The 21,408-nt window shown below is 40.9% G+C and overlaps 1 protein-coding gene across 2 annotated transcripts in view; it reads right to left on the bottom strand.

The window, feature by feature from the left end:
• kcnc4 (potassium voltage-gated channel, Shaw-related subfamily, member 4) overlaps positions 1–21,408 on the bottom strand; it is a 93,627-nt gene that overhangs the window by 70,826 nt on the left and 1,393 nt on the right. The gene's annotated exons all lie outside the window — the stretch shown is intronic.

Genomic DNA, 21,408 nt, shown 5'->3' with positions numbered 1-21,408 from the left:
TGTTCTCTCACGACGTCCTGGATCAATAGAGCCTGAAATGTGGAGGTTTTCAGCTTGAAACAGGCTGATGACGCCGCCTGAGAGCGCTGCACGACGTCTCGCACTGTGGGAAGTCCTTAAAGCGACAGTGTCACCTCAAAATCTCTCATCAGCCGTTAAAATTTTCACTGAAAACCAGCTTAATTTTTCGAACCATGTCCACTTCGATGTGTCTCACAGGTTTAGAAAAAATTTTGATCAAACAAAGCGCCAGTCTCTCAGCAACTTCTCAGACAAAGGAATTCCGACGAGGGGCTGGACGACTCCTCCCACAAGGAGTGCTCACAGGCGAATGACGTCACCGACAGGCGTGGAAAAACTCACGCATGCGCACGAGGGTTCAAGCATGTCTGACGTAAAAACATATGAATGAAATCCATATAGTTTTTGAAAAAAATAAAAAGGACCTATACTTTATGGACAGACCTCGTATATATATATATATATATATATATATATATATATATATATATATATATATATATATATATATATATATATATATATATATATATATGTATGAATGATAGGGCTGCAACTATCGATTATTTTAGTAATTGTACTTTTGCTTTTTAAACAACATCAATAGTCCAGGACTCACCCAAAGCAATGACACAATGTTGCTGCTCCATCGTGCAGATTGTCAAATTTAGTGTATCCCTTTCTGTTTTCCTGGGTAATTATTTATTTTTTCACATCTTTACAAATTTTGGGTCTTTCCCGGGGCCAGGGGCTCAGCACTCTCCTGTTGATGCTCACAAATGAAGCATGTGCAGTGAAGGTGCAGTGAAGGCAGGGAGAGTGCTGAGACCGGGGAGGGCTGAGCTCCTGACATTGGACCATAAGCGCAGGCGGTCGGTGTGATCCTCAGTCAGTCAGGCTGCATGTGAACGTGAGCACAGCCTGTGAAAACCTGGGCTCTGGAGCGCAACTTTTCCACAAAAGCCACACTGATAAATCTGCTCTGCACCTGGTCGACGAAAACTTGACTCAAAGTGCACGTAGAGCAGAGCGCAGCCAGCGGACCAAACCGTGTGTTTTTTAAAAATAGACAGACACACTGCTTCACTATAAATGTACAGTCAGTCCATTTTAAATGATCCATTAAGAGGCTTTATTTTACTGTGTGTCCTGTTGGAAAGCTGTAGCTTTTGGTGCTAGACTGATGAGCTCTTACACGGCTTATGTGCATGCGTCTTCTTCTGTTTTTCTGGGGATGTTACAGCATCTCACACACACACACACAGGCCTACCATATGTACTACAACGTTAAACGGAGCTTGGAGGCACAGAATTTGCCTCAAATATTTTTTGTAATCGATTTATTTGAGTTACTTCACTAATCGTTTCAGCCGTTATATAATATATATATATATATATATATATATATATATATATATATATATATATATATATATATATATATAAGCGGAAAAACAGGATCCGAAACGATTTGAGCCCGTATGAAGGAACCTCAAGATCTGGAACGGCAAAGCCTGCCGGTATGACCTGCACGTGCCATATAATAATGTACAACTCCAATGCTCTGCTCTGCTCTACGCACACACCCACACACACGTGAGGTCACTAGTGCTGGGAAGTGGAGTACGAGCGCAGATATGATTGCATGAGTGAGTGAGTGAGTGACTGCACCATGCCGGCTTTGACGCATAGGGCGAGTCCGGTCTATACATTGGTTGTACTCCGATGTTCAGTACCGGCAGAGACTGTGCAAAGGAAGACACACAGCACTCCCGCCCACTCCGGTCCCGTGTCTGCCATCCAGACGTTTGGACATCGGGGAGTCTGCAGCGCTTTTTATGGCCGTCTGAGTCCTCTACCTGTTGTCTACATGCACTTTGGACACACCACTATCGTGCAGGTGTAGACGAGGTAATCTGGATGCATTCTCACACAGCTGACCACGCCTCTTTTCCTCCCGACTGTGTCCGATTATGCTGTGTCGGCTGCTTCCTGCACATTCTTGCTATGTGTGATGGGGGCTTTAAGGATTACGTCAAAACTACTTCATGGTTTCTCACCAAATGTGCACCACAGATACATATTAGACATGGAAGACTCCACAGAATTTTGGAGGTGATCCGGATCCAAATTGGCGGACGGCAGAAAGCTTGTTTCTCTGTAATTCTGGGAGCGATGAGAGAATGGTTTCATCAGCTACATTCTGAGGGCAAATATGTCATCGGGTACAAAATGATTATTTGATATAGCGTGGTGTCAAGCGGGACACAGTGGGACCCACTGGCATTACAAATTGCGCAGTAATGCGGGAATTAAATTCATGGAAAAGTCAAGATGCCTTATCTCACAAAGTTAAAAGAACATGCAGGTACCATCCAAACATTTAGACACACTTTCCAATTCAATTGAAAGGGAAAGTGTGTCCAAACTTTTGACTGATACTGTATAACGGGGACAACCCCTTTCACATAAGGTGAACATTGATCCAGCAGATCAATCCACAAAAAGCATCTTCATTTTGTCTCTGTAATATCCCACAGATGTGTCTGCTGCCTGTTGGATGCTGAGTGGATGCTGAATCACTGGTGGATTAGTTGCATCTGTGCTTGTCAATCAGAGAGACAGACACTTTCTACACAAAAATCAACTAAATAGGAGAAATAAATTACATATTTTCTGATTGTTTAACAGTGGTTTTGTTTTAAAGCTCAAGTAACAGTCATGCCTCCACACAAGCCTACAGAATCGATTTTCTATTAAATTAGCAGCAACTGAAGAAAAAAAGCAAGTGAGATGGTCGAGCAAGATACACAGTGAATGTGGTGAGAGAGAGAGCTTCAACTTACAAACTCACATCTAAGAATTAAACCATTATAATTATTATTATAATCATCACCATTGTTTTATTGTTTAATGACTGGTTACACTCTAAGCCTGAAATAAACTACCTAATATACAAACCATGTTTGGTGACAATCGGCGAGTACAACTGAAGTAATCTTGCTCAAAAGTGAAATGTCACATGACTGAGTGACTTCCCACACTTTCCAACTCTCCCTGCTCTGCCTCAAGCTAATTAGCTCATGCTTCACGTGCCGGCTGGTACAGAACTGCACCCCTCTAACATTGTTGATCCTATAGATGCTGTGGCTCAACCAAAGGACAAATTAACTTCCAGTCCAGCTTTCAAGAATCACATTACCTGAGATGAGCTCAGAACCTCTTTGAGACCATAAAGGTAATGTGAGTCCCTCAAAATGCACTCTGCATCCTTTCAGAATGCACATGGCGTAAACATAATGTATAGTATAGACATGAATCGGGCAAAGAGGAAATGGACAGAGAACATTACGACTGGGTCAATATAGATGCATCTTCACTCATTCCTGCTGTACATTTCCAGAAAGCTTTGCATGCATGCTCACAGTGTACAATTCCTTCATTTCCAAATACCCAGGAGGGACAGTCAGCCATGATTAACTGTCAGGCAACGCGTGGGTCATCGATACGTGACACCAACGCAGTGGCAGCAGTGACTCAGTGATGTCTGCCGTCCTTCAGCCTGCGAGTGCCACCTGGACGAGAAGCTAAAATAAACACTGCTCATCGAGTGACTGGCACTAGACTTCTGCAGCACTGAAAAAGTCTTGCTCCATCGACCACTCCAGCTTCACACTCAGAAATTAAACTCTTCATCAGCTTCATGCTTTTTGGACTAATGTGTATTTATTTTTGAGAAATGTAACAATGCAGCTGCCATTCACCTGCGTGATAAATCCTGCTACAGTGCCACGTGATATTTGCTGTTACATTTAGCACTTCAATGAGCACTCCTCTCCCTGAGCTGTTGCTCAGCCATTAGTTATTTTACATGATGGCTTACTGCAGTATATCCTCCATAGGAAGTAATAACAGTTGAATGATTTTAATGCACATACACACCTCTGCAATAAGCTGAAAGCATCAAATGCATTCTGATACAACGAGCAACTGGGATAATTACAAAAATTTGTGCACAGAAAGAAAGGGCTGGGCAATATGACAAAAAAATAAAGTATTTTTTCCAGTATTGATCAATTTTGATATTTTTCATGATCTATAATTTGATAATGCCAGTTTGAGGAGTGTAATGATTGAAGCCCAAAGAGACCACAGGGTTTGTTAAAGGAACTTTAACTACAACATACAGTGCCCTTCAAAAGTATTGGAACACTTGGTATTTCACACATTTTAATTAGTTTATGCCAATTCACAAACAAAAAAATAAACATTTCTAAAATTATCTTCCTTAAACTCAAACTTAAAGCAAATCTATACAACTTGATATATTCTGTTTTGCTCCTGTCACAATGCAGACTTCATCCTCACCCTTGCACTGCATAAAATGTCAATGTATTTCTCAAATAGTGCAAAACCGAAGAGAGAGTTCCTCTTCTATAGTATATCAAATCAAATCAATTTTATTTATATAGCGCCAAATCACAACAACAGTTGCCCCAAGGCACTTTATATTGCAAGGCAAAAGCCATACAATAATCACAGAAAACCCCAACGGTCAAAACGACCCCCTGTGAGCAAGCACTTGGTGACAGTGGGAAGGAAAAACTCCCTTTTAACAGGAAGAAACCTCCAGCAGAACCAGGCTCAGGGAGGGGCAGTCTTCTCCTGGGACTGGTTGGAGCTGAGGGAAGCGAATCAGGAAAAAGACATGCTGTGGAAGACAGCAGAGATCATTCACTAATGATTAAATGCAGAGTGGTGCATACAGAGCAAAAAGAGAAAGAAACACTCAGTATATGGAGGAGAATAAGGAATTCAGAGCTTCACTGGTAGTGATCACCCCAATATCCACAACATAAGGAGAAGACTGTGCCATGATGATGACCAGTCTCCCCTTTGACCAGGAATCACTGACTGTGTTCGTGTGTGAAACCAAACCAGGCTGTCCAGTGAATTGCCTTCCAGATGGGAAAAAATGCTGGATGGCAGTCACTGTCTTCTTCATCCATGGACATCCAACTGTCTAAGGCCAGCCTCACACTGCCAATTTTCAGCACCAATTGATGTCCCAAATCCAAATGCAAGGTAATTGGGGACAACTGTCCACAACAGCCATCAAATGTTGTGTCACACATTTATTATACAAATAACGAATGTTTTTAAGTTCAATGGTACAAATATTTCATGAGGTGAAAGCTGGAACATACCATTCAACTCAGCTTCGCCTCATTGAATGGTATGTTCCAGCTTTCACCGAATTAAATATTCATTCCATTGAAAGAACGTAAAAAACATTCATTATTTGTTTTATATAATGGCTATAATAGATTCTTGTCATTTGATATTTTATTAATTTATAAACAACAGAAAAGGGACTTACATTTTTGTGTTCCACTGCTGCAAAAGTCCAAATTGTAGCTTGTAGTCCAGTGATACTGTGCATTGACTTTGGACTTCCATAAAAAAAAGACTTTGTGTAGTTCCTCAGTCCAGCCAAAAATCACATCAGTGTTTCATGTGAACAGTTCTTCATGCATCCAGACAGCTTACAGCGAAGTGGATTTTGTGTGTGTGTATGTTACAAGCAGCGTCAGTTAGCTCAATCAAATCATCATGTCGTTGTCCCCCACGCGCGCACACACAACCGGGTCGGTCGACTGTGTACGTCCTCAGTGCAGCGAAAAAAATAATCATGTCAGAAATGAGTCCAGCTTTTCATTCTTTCTTCCTGCTAACAGCCTCCAGACAGCACAGTGGATTTGTTTTGTGTGTGCGTGTGTGTGTGAGAGAGAGAGAGAATTAGCAACGTCAGTTAGCTCAATCAAATTATGTCTCCAGAGAGTCATTGTCCCCCGCGTGCGCACACACGGAACCTGGTCAGCGCTTGTGCGTGCATGTACTACCAAAAAAAGACTGTGTACGTCCTCAGTGCAGCAAAAAAAAAAAAAAAAAAAAAAATCACATCAGAAATGAGTCCAGCTTTTCTTTCTCCCTGCTAACAGCCTCCAGACAGCACAGCGGATTTGTTTTCTGTGTGCGTGCATGCGCGCGTTGTGTGGGAGCACGCATGCGCGATCATGTGTGCTCCCCATTGTGACTGTTCCTAGTGTTGATATTGTTTGGGCTCCCTGTGGGTTTTCATGTCTGTGTGCTGTCTTTATCTTTATGTCTTTGGTGTTTATTTAAATGTTCTGCAGTTTAATTCCTGAGTTATTGTAGTCTGGTTTTATTCTGTATTTCATTCCTGTGTTTATCAAGGTTTGGTTTCTGTATTTACTGTAGTTAGTTCTTCCTGTTTTATTTTGGTGGTCATGGTTTCCTTGTGTGTTTTGTTAACTTTCTTCCTGTTTCTCCCCAGCTGTTGTCAATTAGTGTTTACCCTCACCTGTGTCTCCTGTGTGTGATTACCCTCAGTGTGTATTCATACCCCTGTGTTCTTCCCGTGCGTGGCCTGAATGTTCTGTGCTTTTTGCCCTCTTTGTTGCCCTCGTTTCTAGTGTATGACTTCTTGTTGCTGAACTTTGTTTTCCTGTGATTGTTTAGATTTTGCCTGCCATTTTGGACCCTTTTGCCTGTTTCCCTGACTTCTTCCTTGCTTATTCCCTCACTGACACTTTTGCCTGTTTAGGACTCCTCTCCCGTGTGCTGACCTTTGACCTCTGCCTGAGTGAGTCATTAAAACCTGCGTTTCTGAACTTGCTGGTGTTATGTCTGCCTTGGGGTCTGAACCCACCCCCCATTCATGCCAGACATTTTATATGAATTTGTGTAAGATCACGGAATGTATGTGTGGCGAATAGCAATGCTGCCTATGATGATTTTAAATCAGTACAGAGTGGTGCTTTATGACATGGCATGCCATAATTTGACACCCCCCCCCCCCCCCACACACACCCAAAAAAAAGAAACTGTTTAAACAATTTTCCAGTCAATTCTGAACATGCAAAAAGAATAGGCCGAGACTCTGTAGTCATTTAATGGCTAAGGAAAGCAACACTCCCTGTAGCCAGCAATCAAGTCACCCTATTGAGGTTTCAAATTCTGCAAAAATCACAGAAATGTGGCTTTCACTGCGAGATGTATATAATATTATTATAATGGTTTCACAGCTTAGGATTAGGCATGATGATATCAAGTGGGCGCATGCTCGTGCAGCGACCAGCAGCAAATGGGAACGTCTCTGCCTCGTTTTTGATATATGAGACTGTTTGAGTATCAAGGTGTGTAACAAGTTTCTGACTTGTGCATTAAGAAGAAGGACCTGTTTTAATTGCCCATTGAACATTGTGTTGGGAATGGAGCTTGTTGCTCTGTTTCTGCTGTGGACGCTGTGTCATGCCGTCAACAGCCTCAGCCCTCCCGCTGGAGAGTTTACGTGGATCCAGTATAGCAGGGATCATCTTCTGCAGTGGGAATATACATTGCCTGCGGACCCTACTTTGGACCTCCTTTTACCGAGAGTTGATCTATCGGATTATTTTAAAAACTCTCAATATTTTCTCCTCGCAAAACCAGGAAGCGAGGGAAAAGGGGCAGCGCGCGTCAGCGGCTGCGGAGACAAGCCATGAATCGGATCCCCCTGCCGTCTATGATTCTCATGAATGTTCAGTCACTCAGAAACAAAGTTGACGAGCTACAGGCACAAATACGTTTCCAACATGAATTCAGGGAGGCGTGCCTGATGGCGATAACGGAATCCTGGCTTATGGCTAATGACGCTGATGCAAATTTGGCACTGGATAACTTCGGGGAACCCCTTCGTCTCGATCGTGACTGGCAAATCACAGGGGGGAGGAGTGTGTCTTTACGTCAATGAGCGCTGGTGTAAGAATGTCATTGTGAGAGACAAACTCTGCACTGAAGATGTAGAGCTTTTAGCGGTGTCCTTACGGCCACCATATTTACCCCGAGAATTTCCACAAATATTTGTTATTGTGGCGTATGTGCATCCCAAAGCAAAAGTCGACAGAGCGTCTGAGACTATTTTTAATGTGACTCAAAAACTGCAATCTAGATGTCCAGATGCACCCATCTTTGTTCTTGGTGATTTTAACCAATGCTCTCTGAAGCATGTTCTGAGGAACTTTTATCAGTATGTCACATGCACAACTAGGCGAAATAAAATCCTTGACATGTGTTATGGTTCGGTTAAAGGAGCATATAGGTCCTACTCTCTCCCACCTTTGGGAAGTTCTGACCACAACTGCGTGCAGCTCATCCCAACGTATCGCTCTGTTTTGAGGAAGGGCAGAGCTTTGACCAGGCAGTCCAAGCTGTGGACAGAGGATGCTCTTATGGGCCTTCAAGGCTGCTTTGAAAGCACTGACTGGGATATTTTTAAAGAAAGCTCATCTGATATTGATGAGCTGACTGATGTTATCAGCAGCTATGTAACCTTCTGTGAAGATCTTTTGATTCCTAAAAAGACTGTTAAAATATATCCGAACAGTAAACCTTGGTTTTCAAGATCTGTAAGGATTTTAATTAACAGGAAAATGAAAGCCTTTCGTGAGGGAAATCGGGAAGAGGTGCTAAAGCTTCAAAGGGAGATTAAAACTGAGATCAGGAAGGCTAAATTGGGTTATAAGACCAAACTAGAAAAAACTATTTAGCCAAAACCAAATGGGCTCCGTTTGGGATGGTTTAAATTTGATTTTAGGATCAAATAGGAAGAAAAATAATAATCACAAGATAACTCTTAATGACACTAAATCTGGAAAAGAATTGGCCCAAGATTTTAATAATTTTTATTTGAGATTTGAGTCTCTGGATTTTAATCATGAAATCTGTAAATGGAAAAATGACTTGTTATGCCCAGGTTCTCCTCCTTTTAATGAACAGGCTGTGGTTACCTGTTTCAGAAGAATCAAGGCCAAAAAAAGTCCAGGGCCAGACCATATCTGCGGCCGTTTATTATCCTCTTGTGCAGAACAACTAGACCCAGTCTTTTTTGATATATTTCAAAGGTCAGTCAATGAACAGAGGGTTCCTAATGTTTGGAAACAAAGCACAATAATCTCTGTGGCCAAAACCAAATCCCCTAAGGTCTTCAATGATTTTAGACCTGTGGCTCTTACTTCATTAGTAATGAAGTCTTTTGAAAAATTGATGAAGAATGAACTTCTTTCACAGGTGGAGCATTTACTCGATCCTCTTCAGTTTGCTTATAGGGCTGGTCGAGGTGTGGAGGATGCTACTGCCACCCTCTTAAATTTGGTCCTGAAGCATTTAGAAAGTTCTAAGGCACATGCACGTCTTCTTTTTTTAGACTTTTCTTCTGCTTTTAACACTATCCAACCACATATTTTAATAAATAAGCTTGTTAAGGATTTTAAACTGGATTTTACTATGGCAGGTTGGATTTTGAACTTTTTAACAGGGAGATCTCAGCGAGTGAGGGTAAATGGTTGCCTTTCTGATGTTTTATATTCCTCAACAGGCTCACCACAGGGTTGTGTGCTGTCCCCTCTCTTGTATATTTTGTATACAAATGACTGTTGCAGCCACTATAAGAATCGCCATATATTAAAATTTGCAGATGATTCTGTTATAATCAGTCTCCTGCATGGTGATGAAAGGGAACATGGCCCTGTCGTGGCAGATATGGTTCAGTGGTGTGACGACTCCTTCTTGCAGCTGAATGTTGACAAGACATGACCCTATTTTATAAATCTTGTATTGAATCGGTTTTAACTTTTTCGATGATGTGCTGGTACGGAAATCTTAGCATTAAAGCAAGGAAGCCACTTCACAACATTGTAGAATTGTGCAGCAAGCTTTTGGGGGCCAGGCAGACCTCACTGTCTGACTTGTTTTCCAGACAGGTGAGGAGGAAGGCTCAGAGAATTTTATCTGATCTGGCCCACCCTCTCCATGGTGAATTTTGTTATTTGCCATCTGGAGCGAGGCTTAGGTTTCCTACAGTGAGGAGTAATAGATATAAGCATTCCTTTGTACCTGTGGCTATCTCTGTTCTGAATGCTGACCGGAGGAGAGAAGCAGATACATAGGGTTGATGGCAAATCGTGTTAGGTAACTCGGTTCCTTTTCCATCGATCCAGGTCTGTACTGTGTCCCCCTTGTGTACTGAATGTTTGGTGTGTTTTTTCTTTTCTTTTCTTTTCTTTTTATTCTGTGCTTTTCTGTATACCCATTGCTGTACAGCTCGTTGCTCCTTTGGAGATACTGAATAAATAAAGTGAAAGTGAAAGCTACAGAATCAGTTCCAAAACAATAACTAGATCCACCGCCTGTTTCATTTCAAAAGACCTGCACCCCTCCAGCATCATGAAAAACAAATACCTTTATTCTTGGATTTACTTTAGTTCGCATTGCTTCTTTCAAATATAAAACTACATAACCTTAGATGCACTTTGCTTTCATGGCATCCTTTGTCACACTGCCCCTTTTTTAGCACACTGCAGCACACTTGAGTATGAAATTAGCAGCTCTACAGACTGAATTCAGTGCTCACTCAATATACCACGACTGAGTGGCCAAAAATTCTAATGCAAACCCTGGAGGAATTATACACAAATTAAATTCAGCCTTAACATTAAACAAAGCTGTTTCACTGTATGTGCAAATTTTAATGTATGAAACATGTCATTTTTAATGGTTTTGCCTTTTTCGGAGTGAGCACACACGCAGCCCCGCCCCCCATCCCTTTAATTGTACTTATGCCCATGTCTCATTATGCATTCTACATTTAAAAAAAAAAAAAAAAGACAGCACAAATTGAATTTGAAGCTGCTGCAGGCTCAACTCCTTTTATTTATATAACTACAAATCTCCTGTGTAAAGTCTGACCTTAACCAACCGTACCAGTGTTGTACAAAATTCAGTTCCCTGAAATAATTTGTTTCCCCAGTGTCGGGAGCGCGCACAGCAGCTGTAGAGGCAGTTTTCACAGTCTGCATATAATTTCTGATTGGTAAAAGGATAACACGTAATCATTTATTGTGTCAACATTCTTATTTCATCTTTGAACCTACTGTTTCCAGTATAAAAATAAAACGTGTTCTTGTTTTTGACGCGTTTCATGTTTTGGGTCTCTTTTTTTCTGTTCCGACTTGAGTCACGTTCAGTTGAACAATAGTTTAACCGACAGATAAAGTCACACAAACACTGTCCACTCTAATAAGTAATTCAGTGGCTTTGCATTTTAAGAAACAGCAATAATAAAATCTTAATAAAATTAATAAAATCTCTAAAACACATTCATTTGACTGAGCTGGATAAAATTAGGAGGATTTGGTTAACAAATTACATTTTTGAAATATCCTTAATTTGTCTGGTAAATTACATTCTCAGTATTTGGAAAGGACTAATAAAACTGACATATTTACTGAGATCAGCTATATGTAAATTATTTCACAGCTTTTTCATTAACTCAATATTTGTAAGTGTTAAAATGTTTCACCAAAAACACTGGGTAGAGCACAGTTACAGTTTTTAGAGTGTATACAAACACATGGTTTTTATTTATTTTTTATTACTAATAGAAATGGCTAGAAGCTCTGTGTGTTGGACACAAAAAAAAAAAAAAAAAAAAAAAAAAAATCAAGGTTCCTCAAAAGATCAGTTTTAATCACTTGAATGATCATTTATGTGCTTTGTATCTTTAAATTATCTGCTGTAGCAGATGTATTATTTAAGGAACTAAATTTCTTCTGCTCATCATACACTACTGTTCCTGTGAGTTTGAAGACATTTGCTCTTTCTTTACCAAAGTTACCTGGAGGAATAGAATATTTCAGCCTGACTTTCTCACTCTGAAATCTTCTGTTGCCCCTGTATCTAGAGCAGACAGTAATCAATGAAAAATGCTTCATTTATTCTCCCGTCTCCAGATCCAGTGTGAGATGTGCCTGAGGTGGTTTCATCAGTCATGTGTGGCAAGCCCACCAACTAGGGATGGGTATTGTTAAGATTTGATCTATCGATACCATTATCGATTCCACTTATCGATCCGATTCCTTATCAATTCCCTTGTCGATACCTGTGAATTTTCTGTGTACTAAAAGTAGGGCTGCAGCTATCGATTATTTTACTAATCGAGTATTCTATCGATTATTCTGGCGATTAATCGAGTAATCGGATAAAAAGTACTTCTGGGTTTTTAAACATCAATAGTCCAGGGCTCTCCCTAAGCAATGGCACAATGCCACTGCGCCAAAGTCTTGACATTTTGCTGAAATGGCGATGGGATGTGGCTTTCTGTTTTGTTTTCTCCAACTTGTAAAATGTAACCATTTTTAAGTTCTTTTTTTAATAAAGGTTGATGGACTGGTCCCTGATTTTTTTTATCCCTCTTTCTCTGCAATTCAGCAGATGCATTTCAGCTGGAGGTTGAACATGCAAGACCCAGTCTTTTTTTTTTTACTATTATTTTATTTAGGTTACCATGTTTGTGAAGTGTTGTGTGTTGCCCAAAAAAGCAAAAATTAAAAAGTCAAACACTCAGTGTGAGTCTGAGGGAAACAGAAGAAAGAGTGAACTTCTGCTGTTTGTCAATGTAGCCGGGGACAGAGCTGTGACTCGCCTGGTCTGAGAGCCCCTCACACTGGGTAGAGAGACAGCAGCTGGCCACCGGGTCTGTGTGTTTTTTAAAAATACACAAACACACTGCTTCGCTTTAAATGCACATTAAGTCTATTTCAGATGATCAGCGTGGACCATCTTTCTCTTAAAAGGCTTTATTTTACTCTATGTGTCACGTTGGAAAGCGGTAGCTATCGTTGCTAATTTGATTAGCTGTTACGCTCCAGTCTTCTTCAGTTTTTTTTTCCTGCGGCCGTTGCAGCGCCACACACAGGCCTGGCATATGTACTACAACGTTAAACGAAGCTTCGAGGCACAGAATTTGCCTCTAACATTTTTTGTAATCGAATTATTCGAGTTACTCGATTAATCGTTTCAGCCCTAACTAAAAGTAGGATTTACCGGTTTTCTAAGTCAACAACATTTTACTGAATCTTAAAGTAAATAAATGTGATATTGGTCACTGTATCCTTAAACTCTGGACATAATAAACTCTACATGGTGGATCCTTGATCTCTGGACATAAACAAAAATAAACAAAATCTGTAGTTTTTGTCAAAAGCATTTCCTTTCAGACATTACTGGCATGAATGTCTTTCCATACATCTGAGCTGTGCTGCAAGTCAGGATGTAATTCATAAAGAATGCAGGACGTCTCATTTTGGGAGGAAAAAAACATTTTATTTGATTATAGTTTATTGTCTATATTACAGCGTTTGGAAAGTGGTGTCATTTCATTTAATGTTATTAATTCCGACCCGACTCTGTCTCGGCAGAGAGCGGCGCAGCGCTTGGAGCTGTGCCAATGGAACGGAGGGCGATTCTCGTTTCTTGACTGCCAGAAGAGTCCCAGTTAGTGACTTTAATCCACACAAAAGTGACTCACGATTCACATATTTTATGGCTTTGAGAGGGGTTAAGAAGCGGACTTGCCACTTCTGAAGAGCGGTGAATCAAAGAACCAACAAGCCGTCGGATCGAAGCACTGCTTCACTGGTTCAAGCTTCAAAGTGGAGTCGCGCTGCAGACATGGTTAATTACAGAGCCGCTGCAGGGTCTCCAATCAATGTAGAGAAATTAACATTTTCCCTACAAACACCCTCAAAAACAACAGCCGCTCTGAAGGAGCGATAAGGGAATCATTAAGCAAAAAGGCTACTGATGTCGGTGGATTGAATCAATTATTAACGATAATCAAAAAGAACCAGTTGTTGATACGCGACGCTAGTGTCAACAGAAACATTAGTGTTGTGTGGGCCGCTGAAGAGGAGGTACTGCTGGCCCACCACCACCAGAGGGCGCCCTGCCTGGAGTGCGGGCTCCAGGCACCGGAGGGCGCTGCCGCCTCACAGGAGCAGCCAGGGTGACAGCTGTCACCCATCACCTGAGACAGCTGATATCAATCAACAGGGAGGTATATCAGCAGGACGGCATCTCCACCTCATTGCTGAGATATCGCTCTACTAAGGAGGTAACGTACTCAGCCGATTGTGTTCTTGACGATAATACTTTGTTGCTTGTGTGTTGGATAGCAGATAGTGAGTAGTACAGCGGGAGATTGTATTGGACTTCTTGGATAAGTACTCACACTCCTGCACTCACCAGTATTTTCCTGACAAGAGGTGGAGGTGGTGTTTCCACCCTGTGTGTTGCTGGGTGCAGCCGCACCCACACCTGACTGTTTCTGTTCCTTGCCAGCAGTACCGGATCCGACGAGCGGAGGCAGTGGCCACCTGGGGTTCGGGACTTGGCGGCTCCAGTATCCCCGGGGTTCGGTGGCAGAGGAAATCGGGTGGTTCCGGTTCGACTCGGACAGACATCTCCTATCGTCGAGCCTGCCCACACGACACCATTGGAATTCGGTTACTGCTGTATTTGTAATCTGTTGTGTTTGTTGTGTGAATTCACAACAGTAAAACTTTGTGATTTGACTTTCTCCATTGTCCGTTCATTTGCGCCCCCTGTTGTGGGTCCGTGTTCCTACACTTTCCCAACACATTAGTGTGCTTTGCATGTTCTCTTTAGGTTTATTTGCTTAAAATGTATGAACTTGATTAAAATAACTACTTTTTTGAAAGTTTTGCTGTATACGTATAGTTGATGAAAACTGTTTTGAAAGTCTTGCTGTAATTTTTCTTTCAAATACTTGGATAGAAAGTAAACTTTGGTAGGACAGAGCAAATGTCTTCAAACTCACAGAAGTGGTTGTCCTGAGTAGGAAAGATGACCCAAAGCATGAGATGATTGGTTACTGTCTGTTCTGGACAGAGGGGTGAACAGATCATTTCAGAGCAAGAAAGTCAGGCTGAAATATTCTGTTCCCCAGGTAACTTTTGTAGGAAAGAGCAAATGTCTTCAAACTCACAGGAGTGATTTAATGGAGCAGATGACTAACAATTGTTCATTTCTGGAAACAAGCACCAAAATTGGCAGACATAATCCTTAGACATTAGTCTTCTGAAAAAAACTGAGTATCCACTTGAATTTTCAATAGGCGGCCAGGTGGGGGTCAATTAAAGATTTGCACAGGGGTCAAAATTTAAAAATGTTCCAATCATATTGATAGTTATACCATGTTGTGTCTGATCACAAAGATTCCAGAAAGGTATAGTTTTTCTTGATCTATGATTGAATGTGATTCGGGTAAAAACATTAGGGCCCCTTCACACATAGTGTGAAGTTTGGTTGAAATGCGCATGAAGCAGGAATCGTGTGCAATACATGTAAAATCATCCCTGCCTGGAACGCCTCGTACACCTGTTGCTACAACTATGTGCACACACTAGCAGCTGAAAGACAGAGCATGCGCTGTGCAAGCCCATCAATCCCTCTCGCAGCAGGTGTTGGCCAAATTTCAGGTGACATGCACAAACATCTAAAATCATTCGCATGGCACTTAGAAAATGTGTGGCCATTCCCAGCATTAACACGACAACAGTCTGCAGACAATCATTGTTGTGCTGGCAGTGAAATTTGATCCCCAAGAGTGTGGCTTTGGTGTGTGCTCTAAACTGACAGGAGGTGTGGCCGCGGACAGAAACAGCTGTGGAGATCCGTGGATCTTGACATCCCAGCTGGACAACAGGTACTGTGTTTGGACAGACATGCACTAACAACTGCCCACTGTGACGCACGTGTCTGCTTGGTGCCCTTGCGTGGACAAAAATAAAAACATATAGTGCTGTGGCGAAGGGCTGCAGCGAGAATACGCACGCACGGCGTGGACACTGACAGGCTGCTCCCAGGTTGAAACGGACTGTCAGATCAGAACACGCAGCATGAGATCTGACTGTCACATGACCCACATGAGCTCTGTTCCACATGACGCAGTGTTTGTGCTGCAGTGTGGCGTCCACAAAACACGCATGTCAGGCAGGACATGCACGCGGAGCAACTGGACACACCGGACCAGCAGATGTGGACATGATCAGAGCACACTGCTTCTGCATTTCTGACTGTATGTCTGTGACCATGGGTCATCTACAGAGGAACAGACGGATCATATTTGTATTGCCCGCTTGATAAATGCAGTGTTTTTATATGGTGTGTGATTTTAATTTTTTTTGTAATACTTCCATGTCCTTCCTGATATGACACAGATTCCTGTAGCTTTCAAAGCTCAGTGGTAAAGTTTCTGACTGGCAATCAGAGGTTTTGGAAGCCGCAGGTTTGAGTCCAGTGGGGTTTTTTTATTATTATTATTGTTTTCCACATTATCAGCGCGATGTGGTCCCACAGGTACCAGCTGGTTTTTATTTTTTTTATTTATTCCAAATAAGCGGCGCGATGTGGTTCCACAGGTACCAGCTGGTTTTTATTTTTTATTTATTCTACATAAGCGGTGCAATGTGGTGTACCTCGCACTGTGTTCCTGCTTGAAAGACACTCTCGCACCGGGATCGTGCACACGTGTGCATTGGCACGATGTTTCGTGGTGCGCTAATTCGAACTGTTTCGCGTTGTTTCGCCGTATTCGACCAAACTTTGCCCTATGTGTGAAGGGGCCCTTAAGGATGGTGAAAAAGGTCAATTTCAGTTTGTACAGGGGTCAGAAGTAAAAACTGCTCCTGTTTTGGTAAAAAGTTGTGCAAATTATTGGTTGAACTAAAAGGATTAATAAATGAAATAGTTTAGGCTGATAACTGCTTGGTCTGCAAGGTAAAGGTTTAGCAAAGTAACAATGTTGACGTCCATTGGATTCTATGGCATGTGACATATGCTACACTGTAGTGTGATAACTAAGCATGACATATGGTAGAAACTTCTTTTTTAAATCCCTATTAACTCAACCAGTTTGCATCACGTTTTACAATATTTGGAGCAACTTTAACTTCTGACCCCTGTACAAACTAAAGCTGACCGTTGTTACCATTCTTGCCGTTTTTACCCCATAACATTCAGTGATAGATGGTCCAAACTACACCCTGATGGAATATTTATTCAGACAAATATGGTATAGCTTTCAATATGATTGGAATTTGGAACATTTTTCAATTTTGACCCCTGTGTAATTCTTCAATTGACCCCTACCTGGCTGCCTATTGAAAATTCAAGTGGATGCTCAGTTTTTTCAGAAGAGTAATGTTTAAGGAGTATTTGCCAACTTTGGTGCTTGTATCCCCATTTGAAGGATTCCTGTTATGATACCGTTATCTGTTGCACATTCATAAGGAAAGAGCAAATGTCTTCAAACTCACAGGAGTGATTGTCCATCATGAGTGGGAAAGATGACCCAAAATGTGAGATGATTGCCCCTTCACACATAGTGCAAATACGTACAACTCAGGCCGACTCACGGCGGTAGAGCTCGTATGAGTGCACCACAAAACACCGCGCCGACGGGCAGGTGTGCACGATGCCAGTGCGACGGTTCGTGCACGCAATGGTGTCTTTCAAGCAGGAACACAGTGCGAGCTGCTGCAGCTCCTCACATTGTGTTCCATGGGACGAGGAGCACCACATTGTGCCGCTGATGTGGAGGAAAATAAAATAAAAACCAGCTGTAAGATTAGTGAATATCACTGGGTTGATATAAATATATATAAAAGAGGCCACAACACAGAACCCCGTGATTAAATAACCCTGGTTAAATAAAAAATAATGCCATGCATGGGATTTGAACCTGTGCTAACCACACGTACACGTGTTGGGGGAGTGCGCGAAACACATGCACACGTGTTGTGGGGGGTGCGACACTCTGGCACGCCACATGCGCACTCGACAACTTCACAGTCATGAGGCACTTAGACAAATTTCACTGCCAGTCCGACAGTGATCGTCTGCTGAATGTTGTCATGTTAATGGTGCGAATGGCCACACATTTTCTAAGTGCCAAACGAGCGGTGTTAGATGTTCGTGCATGTCACCTGGAATTTAGCTGACACCTGCCACGAGAGGGTTCGACTGGCTCGCACAGCGCACACTCTGTCTTTCAGCGGCTGGTGTGTGCAAATTAATGCAGCAACAGGTGTAGGAGGTGTTACGATTTTACACGTTTTGCACACGATTCCTGCTCCATGCGTACTCTATGCGCTAATCGACCAAATTCGCACGTGTGAAAGGGCCCTAAGGAAAGAGCAAATGTCTTCAAACTCACAGGAACAGTAGTGTATGATGAGCAGAAGAACTTTAGTTCCTTAAATAATACATCTGCTACAGCAGATGATTTTAAGATACAAAGCACATAATGATTAAATGATCATTCAAGTGATTAAAACTGATCGTTTGAGGAACCTTGATTTTTTTTGTGTCCAGCACACAGAGCTTCCAGCCATTTCTATCAGTAATAAAAAATGAATAACAACCATGTGTTTGTATACACTCTAAAAACTGTCACTGTGCTCTCCTCAACATTTTTGGTGAAACATTTTTACACTTACAAATATTGAGTAAATGAAAAAGCTGTGAAATCATTTAAATATAGCTGATCTTGGTAAATATATCAGTTTAATTAGTCCTTTCCAAATATTCTGAATGTAATTTATCAAACAAATTAAGGATATTTCAAAACTGTAATTTGTTAACCAAATCCTAATTGATTTCAATGACAAACTTACTAACAATTAACAGCCATTTCATTTGGTGTATCCAGCACAATCACATGAATGTGTTTAATGATTTTATTAAGGCAGGGTTGCTGTTTCTTAAAACGCAAAGCCACTGAATTACTTATTAGAGTGGACAGTGTTTGTGTGATTTTAGCTGACGGTTAAACTATCATTCAACTGAACGTGACAAGTCGGAACAGAACAAAAAAAGACCTAAAACACGAAACACGTCAAAAACAAGAACACGTTTTATTTTTATAGGAGCAAAGCGATGAGCAGCGATGCGAAGCTCGCTCATGGTACACTGTGGCCCAAACAGGAAGTGCCAACTTCTTAATCCACAGTGAAACAGGAAGTGTCAAATGTCAAACACTCCCTGGATCGACACTTCCTGGATTGACAGACGAGATCCCATGGGATCGAGCGGGAACTCATTGGCAAGCTCACACTCAAACAGGAAGTGCCAAATTTTCAGTTACAGTGAAATTGGAAATGTCAAATGTTGAACACTTCCTGGCATGGGTGGAGCTAGAGCGTAGGCCAGGGTTTCACTGGACTCCCCTAAAATCTGATTGGACACATATGATTGACAGGTCACAGCACCGCACATCTGGTTGAAAGACCTGCATTTTCAAATCAGTGAGTCACATTGACTGCTAGGTTCCTCCTGTCCAGTAGTTAGTGCTGTGTACCACAAAAGGTTCTAATCCACCTTAGTAGAAGAAGAAAAATATTTGCCTCAGCTTTGAACTGAACACGTCATTTGAACTATGGACTTCTAATTACACCAGACTTATATTGGTGAGTAAACGACCGTATTTTATGCCAGAAATGAGGTCCAGGTTGTTAAAAGCAGCATTTCTCCTTTAATTCGAATTGCTTTCTATACACATGTTTAAGCTAACAGACAGCAGCTGGTTCATGCTCTGTTGGCTTATTAGTGGTGGTGATACAAGCATCAAATTCAGCACAAATACAGCTTAGACATTACACCTTAAAAAACAACAACTGGCCACTTGAATTTTCAATAGGAGGCCAGGTAGGGGTCAATTGAAAAATTACACAGGGGTCAAAATTTAAAAAATTGAAGTTTTCATCAAATTGAAAACTACATCATGTTACTTGTCTGATTATAAATATTCCAAAAAGGTATAGTTTGGACTATCTATGGCTGAATGTTATGGAGTTTTGGGGTAAAAACGGCAAGAATGGTGACAAAGGTCAATTTCAGTTTGTTCAGGGGTCAAAAGTTAGAGTTGCTCTAATTTTGGTAAAAAGTTATGCAAATTATTGGTTGAGTTAACAGGATTAATAAATGGAATAGTTTTGACATTGCTGAATGCTTGGTCTCAAAAGTAAAGGTCAAACAAGGTCAGTGTCCATTGGATTCTATGACATGTGACATATGTTACCCTGTAACGTGAACTAAGCATGACACATGATGCAAACTGTTACTTTTTAAAACCTGATTAACACAACCAATAATTTGCATAATTTTTACCAAAACTGGAGCAACTTTAACTTTTGACCCCTGTACAAACTGAAACTGACCTTTGTCACCATTCTTGCTGCTTTTACCGCATAACTCCATAACATTCAGTCACAGATTGTCCAAACTATACCTTTTTGGAGTCTTTATGATCAGGCAAATAATGTGGTGTGATTTTCTATATGATTGGAGCATCTTTTAATTTTGACCCCTGTGTAATTCTTCAATTGACCCCTACCTGGCTGCCTACTGAAAATTCAAGTGGCCAATCAGTTTTTTTTTCCCCAAAAGAGTTCATGTCTATGGATTATTTGTGCCAAATTTGATGTTTATATCACCATTTGCAGAATTCCACTAAATATTATCTTATCTGCTGCACTATGAGATGTAAGATGCTGCTCCTCAGTGTTTCTCAATTGCCCTCAAAAGTATTGGAACACTTGGTATTTCACACATTTTAATTTGTTTATTCTATTTCAAATACATTTTTTTCTAAAATTATCTTCCTTAACTCAAACTGAAAGCAAATCACTACAACTTGATATAAATGAATTAAAAATATAAAATCCAGTTTCCTGATGAAGTGGTGTAGAGGAGGATTTTCTTAAAAAGAAGACCTGAAAATTCAGCTACAATTTGACAGAAAGTACATTTGAGATGAAAGCCTAGATTTGATGTTTTGAAGAAAGAAACTTTTGTATTTCTTCATAACTGATGAAAATAAAGTCCAAGACATGTTTCCATCCCCTGATTTGTCTAAAGAAAACTGGCAATAAAACTGATTATCATTTACAGGTTTTAACAAGTTTTAGAGATTTGCTTTCAGTTTGAGTTTGAGGAAGATAATTTTAGAAATTTGAATTCTTTATTTTTTGTATTTAAAATGGCATAAACAAATTAAAATGTGTAAAATTCCAAGTGTTCCAATACTTGTGAAGGGCACAGTATCCTAACCTTATGATGAGTGTAAAATGAGTGTGGTATTATTACTGTTTTGTTTAAGAATGTTTAATTTTCACTGTTGCTGCACTTTGTGTCAAATCATAGTCATATCATATATCATATTGATTTGACAATATTGAGATACGATAATTTGGCCATATTGTACAGCCCTACTGTCAACTAGCTGAAAACTTTGAATATTAATTTACATCTACATTTAAAAAAATGCTTAAAGTGGCGGGGGTTTAAGAGGGCTGTAATTAGAGGGGTCAGCTAAAAGCCAAAATAAGGAAAATGCTTCAAAAGGTGGGGGGGTCTGGGGGGAGCTCTGCCCCCCAGAAGCTGAAAGGTTTTAGTCATGCTGAT

This window comes from Thalassophryne amazonica, chromosome 6 (assembly GCF_902500255.1).
Source record: "Thalassophryne amazonica chromosome 6, fThaAma1.1, whole genome shotgun sequence".
Lineage (NCBI taxonomy): Eukaryota > Metazoa > Chordata > Actinopteri > Batrachoidiformes > Batrachoididae > Thalassophryne > Thalassophryne amazonica.
The sequence above is the reverse complement of the archived record's forward strand: the minus strand, read 5'-3'. Positions and strand labels throughout refer to the sequence as shown.